Source organism: Neovison vison, chromosome 4, assembly GCF_020171115.1.
Source record: "Neovison vison isolate M4711 chromosome 4, ASM_NN_V1, whole genome shotgun sequence".
Lineage (NCBI taxonomy): Eukaryota > Metazoa > Chordata > Mammalia > Carnivora > Mustelidae > Neogale > Neogale vison.
In genome coordinates this window covers 161,594,836-161,605,030 of record NC_058094.1, presented here as the reverse complement: position 1 = coordinate 161,605,030, position 10,195 = coordinate 161,594,836, and the positions used below count along the sequence as shown (strand labels likewise).

The following is a 10,195-nucleotide window of genomic DNA, read 5'->3' as shown; positions in this document are numbered from 1 at the left end:
ACTTCTCACTCTCTATTTTTTCCTTCCAGATAAAAAAATATGCAATTGGTCCTCCTTCAGTGCCATTTTGTGGAAGCGAGACCCGCAAATAAAGGGGAGCGCCAGGGCTGCGGCAGGAGGAGGGGGGGGGCTGGGGAGGGGGGAATGGGGAGTGCAGCCAGCGGGCAGCACGGCCTTGGCCTATGTGACTGGTTGGCACCAGCATGGCCTCCAGCTGGAGAGGATTCAAGATGACCAACGAGGAACCTCTTCCCAAAAAGGTTCGGCTGGGTGAAACAGACTTCAAAGTTAGGGCATGAGATGAGTTCATTCTAAGATGGAAACCATATGAAGCGTATGTCCAAGCTTTGGAGGGCAAGTACACAGATCTTAACTCTAATGATGTAACTGGATTAAGGGAATCTGAAGAAAAATTAAAGCAACAGCAGCAAGAGTCTGCACGCAGGGAAAACATCCTTGTAATGCGACTCGCAACCAAGGAGCAAGAGATGCAGGAGTGTACTAGGCAAATCCAGTACCTCAGGCAAGTCCAGCCGCCTAGTGTTGCCCAGCTGAGATCAACAATGGCAGACCCAGCAATCAACTTGTTTTTCCTAAAAATGAAAGGTGAACCGGAACAGACTGAAGACAAACTGGAACAAGCCCAAAATGAACTGAGTGCCTGGAAGTTTACACCTGAAAGGTAAACAATTCACACCCCCCCAATCAAGACTTCCCCGACAGCAACGCTTTGAGAAAGCTGTGGTGGGACAGCCAAGTACCAGTTTCCACATCAAGACTCAGACTTTTTGAGCCCCCAAGCCACCTTCTTATACTGTCCAGCTTATAATGGTTAATGTAAAACTTAACCAGATGAACTTTGTGTTTCAGCTTTTTTCTCTTCCCCCGCCCCTTGCTTCGGAGGCCTGATGGTGTTGGACTATTCCGAAGAAGTAGCCACCACCGAAAAATTCCCCTTCTAGAACATGTAGACACTCGAGAAATGTTTCTGTGTGAAGAAAATAGAGGGAGAAACTGAAGTCTTAAGTCTGTGGCACACTGTGTCTTCAGATAGTTTGGAGGAATGAAAACCTAGAGATTTAAAATCATGAATGGAACATGTAAAATTCTAGTAAAATGTAAAAATGGAATAGGCATCGCTCTTAACCTTGAGCATAGTGACTTAGAGACACTGTATATCAGTTTTGCCAATAAGATGGTGGACTTCAAGACTGTTGTTGAACTTCTGGGTCAAAACTTAAATGAGCCAAACAGGCCAAAAGTTAATGGCGAAGGGTCGAATGCTTATCCAGGAGAATCAAGAGTTTGGAAGGCAGCTGTCCAGGGACGTATCACACAACTTGAAGCAGAGCTGGCTTAACAGAAGAAATATAGTGAGGAACTTAAAAGCAGTCAGAATGAACTGAATGACTTCTTCAACTTGATGAAGAAGCAGAGGGTCTGCAGAGCACCATTCTAGTTCTTTCAGCAACTGAAAGAGACTTGCCAACAGTTGGCTCAGTACCAACAGTAGCAGTCTCAAGCTCTGGCCCCCAGTGCCAGCAGGACTATGTCTTCTGACCTGAGGCCACAGGTAAACACTGCAGTCGGCTGGCCAACGGAACAAGTAATGGCAGATCCTCCCGGCAGAGGACGTCCGAGTCTGGATTTCACAGGGAGGGCGACTTTCCTTCTTCTCCAAGGAATGGTAATAAGGCCTCCAACAGCTCAGAGGAGAGAATGGGCAGAGGAGGTAGTAGTTATGTAAATCAACTCAGTGCTGGGTATGAATGTAGACCCTCCCACAGGCAGTGAAAACTCTCTCACACACCACCCAAATGACATAGACTCCAATCATGACCCTCAAGAGGAGAAAACAGTGAGTGGGAAAGGTAACTGTCCTGCGGGTTCCCGCCACGTTCAGAATGGCTTGGACTCAAGTGTAAATGTACAGGGTTCAGTTTTGTAATATTTTTTCCCAGCAAATTTTTATACAGTGTCACTTAATTTGGGAGAGGATGCTGTCCAGAAAATTAATGCATACTTTTGTCACAATTTGCCTTTTTTTGTGGGTGTGGTTCCCATTCCCCCCCCCCCTTTATTCCTTCCCCTTCTTTGCTTTAATACCTCTGCCACTTTGGAAAATTTTTTTTTCCCACTTTGGAAATTTTAAGAGTTAATTAACTTTAATGTTCCTAAAAGGACATTTTGTGTAGGGTCAAGTTATTTTTATGTGAGTTAATGTGAAATTGTAAATGGAAATCTTTCCTTAAAGTATAACACAATGATGTCTGTATGAATCTGTGTCTCTCCTAGAACCTGTGCTGTGTCAGGGCATTCTTACTCATGCTATTATGATACTTATGCACCATTCAGACTTAGAGTAGCTGGGGGTTTATGACTGCCAAGTTTGCCCAGTATAGTAGTTTTATCACTAAAAGCTGGACTTGTTGATGGAGTCCTCTAGTAGTTTCAGTGTTAATACAGTTTTTCTACCCTACATCTGTGCATTTTCTCTTTAGGAAACTGAATATTTAAGAAATGTGTGTGCATATTTAATCAGCTTTTATGAACTGTTGTATCCTATTAATGCATATTGCTCTGTGACTCCAGTATATCTTATCTGTACTGACCAAACCTAAATAAAGATTTTACTATAACCACCACCAAACATATGTGTGTGTGTGTGTGTGTGTGTGTGTATGCAATTACTTTTCCCTTCTAAAAACACTCTCTTAAATCACCCCCCCATACTACCCTATATCATGGTCCCTTTGATAGCAAAACTCCTTGGAAAAGGAATCTATATGCTCACTACCTTCAACTGCTTTCCTTCCATACTTTCTCAAACATACGGGAATCTAATTTTTGCTCGTTATATAATTTCTCTTTCGCATAACCAGATGAAATCCTCTCATCTCTACCTTCAGAATGAACTAAGAATCCCAGTACTTCTTAACTTCCCAAATGCCTTTAGCCTGGCTTACACCACTATTATTTCACACCTGTGATGTTAACAGAATCCAAACTGGTCCCCCTGTTTCTGACCTTGATTTACTGCTATCTATTCTCAAAATAGCAGCAAGATGTATATAGTTAAAACATATCCAGGTTTTAGCAGACCTTTCCTTTCTCTGATTAGTGCCCTCTAATGGCTTCCCACCTCAGAATAAAAACCAAAATAGCTATTATGAAGCTACAAGGCTCAGACACAGCTACATTCATACATGTAGCTTCATTCATACATGTAGAATGTAACTCACACAAAGCTACATTCCTGATTACTTTTCTGACCTCATATCCCACTGCCTTCTCTATTATTTCTCCCATTCCAGCTCTTTTCCCCAGGACCTTCCCCGCCCCCCCACGACCTTTGAACTTGCTCTTCCCTCTGCCTAGAAAGCTCTTCCTCCAGTACCTGCATTGCTTGCTTTCTCACTTCCTTCACATCTTTACTTTCCTGGCTATTCTATCTAAAACTTCAAACTTTGCCATTGTGTTAGTCAGCTCAGGCTGCCATAACAAATACCATAGACTGGGTGACTTAAAAAACAGGAATTTATTCCTCACAGTTCTGAAGACTGGAAGTTCAAGATCAAGGTGACATCAGGGTCAGTGTCTGCGAGACACCTCTTCCTGGCTGGTAGAAACGCCTCCTTGCTGAGTACTCACATGGCCTTTCCTTGGTGTATGCACGTGAAGAAAGAGTGAACTCTCCTGTCTTCCTCTTTTTATAAAGGCAATAATCCCATCAAAAACCACCCTCCTCATGATCCTATCTAAACCGAATTACCTCCCTAAAGCTCCACTTACTGAATTGATTGGAGGTGAATTTGGGGGGAACACAAACATTCATTCCATAATAGCTTTCTCCATTATATTTCATCGTCCCCGGTTTTATTTTTTCGTATACACTCGTCACCTTCTAAAATAGAATATATCTTGCAGATTGTATTCCCCATTAGAATTATACCTCCATGAAAGCAAGGATTTTCAACCTTTTATTTATTGATTCTCTAGTACCTCAAAATATGCCTGGAACATAGTAGATGCTCAGCAAATATGTGTTGAAAAAATAAGTGCCCAGAAGGCCTTAGAAGTTCAAGTAGGCCATAAATATAAAAGAGATGGAACCTTGTATGGGAGAATCTGCTCAACTCGGAAATAAATAATGTACTATGGGAAATCACTATATTATGTTCACATCCATAATTGTGAACATTTTAGCACTCAGTGAATTTTTGAATTAAATCCCTCTTAGAAAAGATATCTAATTGATAAAACTACAATGAATAAATTAGACTATCTGAAAAGGGAGTAGTGAAATAATTTAAAATCCAATGCTGATATGGGCATCTGTTTATTATAAAACAAAAGCTTTTTTTCCTTTACTTTAGAATAAACAACTGTGACAAATTGGCTCAATATTTCCTTTAGTTATGCTCATAATATATTTTAAGCAACATAATGGGCTTACATTACCCATCTTGTTTTCAATATCCATATGGCAACTGTTATGTAACTGTTCTTTAAAAATAAATGATGCTGTTTAGTATACAATGTATGTTGTTTGCTACTAAAACCATGATTATGTGAAAGAAAAGAATCATTAAATCAACCTAAGAAAAGTATTAAATGCTAGGAGAACTATAAATAGGAAATAGCTGATACTATTAAAGTAATGTCAGAAACACTTGACTTGAATTTATCAAGAAGGCTTAACTTAGAAGTTTTAAGTTGATAATAGAACACTTTTTCTGTTTTTGGAGAAATAGTTTATGAAAGTCACTGAAAACTAGTTGTGACAACACTGAAATCATATGATAGGAAATTATGAGTGAGGTAACCCAGTATGTTAGTTTGTTCCTCAAGAACCCAAATGAGTGTAGTAAGGAGAGGAGCTCTTGTGGTTATTAATGGCTATTTTAAATATTTCAGAAAAAGTAACAAAGGGATAGAAGTATTCTCAAAATTATTTTTCTTTTGTGGATTTCAAGCTATAAGAATTTGGGATACTATTTGTAGCCTGCTGAATGGGAAGAGCTTTATAAGATACTGTAATTAACACAACACCCTGTCAAGCAGTTAGAGACCACACTATAGATGTACCTGCATCTCAGACAGACTCCTCTAAGGGATCCTTGAAACACTCTTTTTAACTTAAAGGTGTTCGGCCATACTCAGTTATGGAAACATAGAACCTTACCATGTAGTTTAATTCCTTTTTAAACCATGTGCAAGTGCAGATCTTGCAGGAATAAGGAGCTTTCCCATGGTCACATGAGCCAGGTTATATGAGATCAGGACTGAAACCCGTCATGTCAACCAGTTAGATTCACACATACATATATGTGTAATTTTATTTATGCAGCCTAACTTCATTCACAATGGGGAGAGAGCCAAGTTCATACACATTTAATGATAAGTTCAGTGACATGAATATTTGGTTAGCATGTGATCTTCAACTGTTTCCTAGGGCACCAAATTTTCTTAGCAGCACTGAGAACCTGGGATGATAGTGATACACATTACACATTTTTTAAGGCTGATGAAAATGGTGGAGTCTTTTTTTTTTTTTTTTCCTTTTTTGGTAGCTGGCATTTAGGATAGATCAGAAGCAAATAATGACTCTGGCTGCAAGCACAAGTACTTAAAATTGTCCTATAAAGCTAGGAAACAAGAAATAGACAATAGCATATTGGCTGCCTCATTACCTCCCGCATACCAGCAGAGATAGGGTGGGAGGGGCATGCCAGGATATTGTCATTGACAGAACTTTTTAAAAATCAAGGAAAGAATAAAATAAGAAGTAAAGAGGATATTGCTAAAAGTATAGTTTATTACAATTTTCAGGTTTTCTATGTTTTAATCATATTTCTCTCTTTCCAAATTTTAGGACTATGCATAAGTCTTCTATCATTAACATCGTCTACAGATTATATTTTGCTTTTTATAATTTCTGAAGATAGCCCATTAAAAATCTAAATTAAACTAAAATTTAGTTTAAACTAAAGGGTAGTAGTTCATCAATATTGAATCTGATTTGGGAGACCCTTGTCTTCTTTTCCATGCACTCGTAAGAGAGCAATTCAGTAACTCCATAAAGATGAGCTTCTCCAGGTGGTGCATCTGCCTTTTGTATGTTAATACATTTTTCTGCTTATCAGAGACACAGTGATACGGGAAACAAAGGCAGAAGAAAAATGATTAAATGCCCTTACTACATAGAGCCCACTAACAAGTCTTTGAAACAGGCAGAGTGACATTCCTCTAGAGATTCAGGGGCCTCAACGTTAATACTTTTTTTTTTTTTTTTTTAAAGATTTTATTTTATTTATTTGAGAGAGAGAGACAGTGAGAGAGAGCACGAGCGAGGAGAAGGTCAGAGAGCGAAGCAGACTCCCCATGGAGCTGGGAGCCTGATGTGGGACTCGATCCCGGGACTCCAGGATCACGCCCTGAGCTGAAGGCAGTCGTCCAACCAACTGCGCCACCCAGGCGTCCCACGTTAATACTTTGTTAAGGGCAAAAGGCAATCCTGGTCCCAACCACCCCTCCCCGCCCCCCCCCACCAGGATCCTGTAAGTGTATTTTAATGTATAAAAATTCCTTTGGAAACTTCCTTTATCTCCAAACCCCTCAAGATATGTGTTGATAATCATCCCCCAAGCATATGGCCCACTGATATACATCTGAAGGGTCTCATGACTAAGGTTTTATTAGACAGTAATAAATGACCTTTTCCCAACAACAGCTAGCTCCCTCAAGGTCCTAGAAACCTTGCTTCCAAAATACCTTAGAGACTTATACTACCCCCAACCACTTCCCAACTTGAAAGTATATAATGAGCCACTCTTCATGACCTCTTTGCAGCTATTTCTGCCCATAGGTCCTGTCCCCGTGCTTCAATAAAATCATCTTTTGCACCAAACACGTCTTAAAAATTCTTTCTTGGCCATCAGCTTGGAAGCCTAATGTCTTTCCTACATCATATGGAGCCCAACACGCTTGTGGTTTGGGTCAAGGAAGTGAACTTGTAAAAGCACAAGAATATGGGTTGAATAGTGAAGGATCTTAATGATATCCAGCGGTGTGTGTGTGTGGGGGGGGAGGTGCTGCTGATGAAATTTGTAACCCCACTACACACCAGGCATTGTGGTGAGGGTCCTGAGAGTGGAATAGAAAACTGAATGTCAGCCCTATGGGAATGTCCTTCTGCACAGAAAAGGAGTCTAAGAAACCTGAAACTTGCTCCCATTTGTTCTTCCCCAAACCTAGAATGTCATAAAAATTCAGGTGGTTTGCTAGATTCAAATACAAATAACAACTCTATGGACAAAATAACAGCTTGTGATTTAAAAAAAGAAGAAAAGATTAAAAAATCCTTACTCTTTCAAAAATAAATACTTTAACTTTCAAGTTGAATTTAGAGGATGAGATATCAAATAGATACTCTTATTTAAAATATTTCTTGCTTGTTCATTATATTTAAGAAAAATAAAATAAAACAAAATTGGAGTTTTAATGAGACCACAAGTTTCAAAAGAAATGCATTTTGGAATGTGAGATGATCCATCAAGAATCATAGGGGAAACCACAAGGACTTTTAAAATACTAGAATGAAATACTAGTGAGGACTATTGAGCTTGCCCAGGAATTCTTTCTTGGTTATAATGGATATGCTATATTGGTTCTTAAACACCATTTCAATCTCCTTCTAATAGGCAGAGGCTGGACAAAAATCCCAGATGTGCTGGAAGTGAGGATTGCCAGATGTGACTTAAGTCCTGCCAATCAGATGCTCTCAAATGACACTTGCATTCAGAACTGATTTAACCTAAGAGCAAGGCGTAGTGTGTGAGACATTAATTTTGTGGATGTTGATTTAGCAAGATTTGCATGACTCTGGGGCCAACAGGGGCAGCAGCAGGTTCTTGGACTCAGATTACAGCTAAGGCAAGAGTGACTCTGGAATCAGGAGTTGGCTCTTGAATTCCCTCCCACAAGTCATAATTTTCTTGGCAGGGCAGCTCTAGTATGTGATTCTGGGAGTCATTGCTGAAGGCTCAAGTAGAGCCTGCTTCTACAGCTCTTTTAACAATTTTATAAATACTTTATTCTCTGTATTAAATTATTTTCTAATTTCCTATTTTAAAATTTTTTCCTGCTTAAAACAGCTAAAATATTTTCTATGCCTGCAGCTGAACTTCTACATGATAGTAGACTCTATCCTTATCATATGCTTTCAGTGTAGTTCTGCCAGAAGGGCTTAGCAAAGGACTAAGGAAACTGAAAATCTAGGTCCTTACCAAATATAACTGCTCTCTTCCTATAGTGTTCCCTCTAGAATCAGAACAACTACCACCTCTTTGATCTCTGGCAACTTACCTGACCTCTTTGTGTCTGAGAATAATAATGTCTACCTCATAGAGTTATGAGAATTAAATTATGGAAGTGTATAAGCCACTTAGCATAATTCCTAGTACATAGCAAGTTATCAGTAAATGAGATATGTTAGCATTATTACCTCTGTAGATCTTCTGTCATTTGTAATGATCCATACATGAGAAATGGTTTGCATACCCTTGAGGGAAAGAACTAGGCTTTATTCATTCATCTTTCTGTCTCAAGAGCCTATCACAAACCTTGATATTTTGTAGATATTTAATGTTTCCTGACTGTTTCTAAATAGTCCATGAGTTCACAAAGTTTTTTCAAAGTTCTCAAAGTATTTTATTCTTTTATTTTCTTCTGGGAAATTAGAATATGCTTAACCCTTCAAGGAATCTTACTTGAGAGGGACAGATAGAATGAAAAATCTAAAAGAAGCTTTGTATATTATCCATTCAGATCCAGCACCTCATTCATGATGCAAGTTTAGACCCAAAGTTCCTATTCTGTGCTAAAGTTCACAAATCTCTAAACCTGCAATCAGTTCTCTATCGTCGCCCTATTAGGTTTTTCTATGACATTACATTAGGTAAGATATGATCATTAAACTCTTGTCCAGCCCTGAGAGTCTATAATTTTAGGAGATGAATGTTCAAAAATTACATCATTTGGATGTATTCTTCAAACCGTATTAAAAACTTTCACACTTTTCTTAATGATGTGATTGTATCTTACTTTGATTACTGAAGACTGCAACAACTGCACTCTGAAATAACACAGTGACATCTCGGAGTCATTACAAGTGTGTAGGGACTTCCCCTGAAACTAAAGAGTTCCAGTGTTTAGAGGTCTTAGGTTTTCTTTTACCGTTTTGTGTTCAGTTTCTTTTCTCACTATGAGGCATTTCGCTGTCTTTCCTTGTCGCCATCAATAATCTGGTCTCCAGAAACTCTCGCCAATTTCCTACTAATCTTCAAAGGTTCAGAAAATCAGAAGTTAAAAAAAGAGTAAATTGACTAGGAGTGAGAGCTTATAGGATTTTTCCAGGGATGAATATGAATTTTAGTGGGTAGACCATTTGGTATTGGTTTTGGCCCCTTGGGGCTTGTTTCCCCCCTTATTCTGATCTCACTGGAGTTTTGATAATTGACATGATGACACAAAGAACCTTAGGATGTGTCAGAATAAGTATCAACACTGAAACAGCAACAAGATCAAATTCTGATAAATTAATTTTCTTTCTTTTCTTTTAAGATTTCATTTATTTATTTGACAGAGAAAGAGAGAAAGAGAGTGCACACAAGCAGGCAGAGGCAGAGAGAGAAGCAGGCTTTCCGCTGAGCAAGGAGCCTGATGTGGAACTCTATCCCAGGACCCTGGGGTCATGACCCGAGCTAAAGGCAGCCACTGAACCGACTGAGCCACCCAGGTGTCCCATAAATTAATTTCCCATGTAATGTAAAATGCTACAGTCACTTTGAAAAATATTCCAGCAATACCTCAAAAAGTTAAACAAAAATTATCATTTGATTCAACAATTCTACTCCTAGTTACACAACCAAGAGAAATAAAAAACATGTCCATACAAAAACTTGTACAGGCATGTTCATAGCTATCATTATCCCTAACAGCTAAAAGGTAGCAACAACCCAAATGTCCATCAATGATGAACGAGTAAACAAAATGTAGCATATCCAGATAATGGAATATTATTTGACCATAAAAAGAAATGAAGTATCAAGACATGCTACAATATAGATAAATGTTGAAAATATATGTTGATGAAAGAAGGAGGTCACAAAAGACCAAATATCATATTATTCCT

At 38.8% G+C, this 10,195-nt stretch overlaps 1 pseudogene; it reads left to right on the top strand.

Moving 5' to 3' along the window:
* The first annotated feature begins 220 nt into the window (after nt 1-220).
* LOC122904825 lies at nt 221-2,056 on the top strand (annotated as a pseudogene).
* The last annotated feature ends 8,139 nt before the right edge of the window (nt 2,057-10,195 follow it).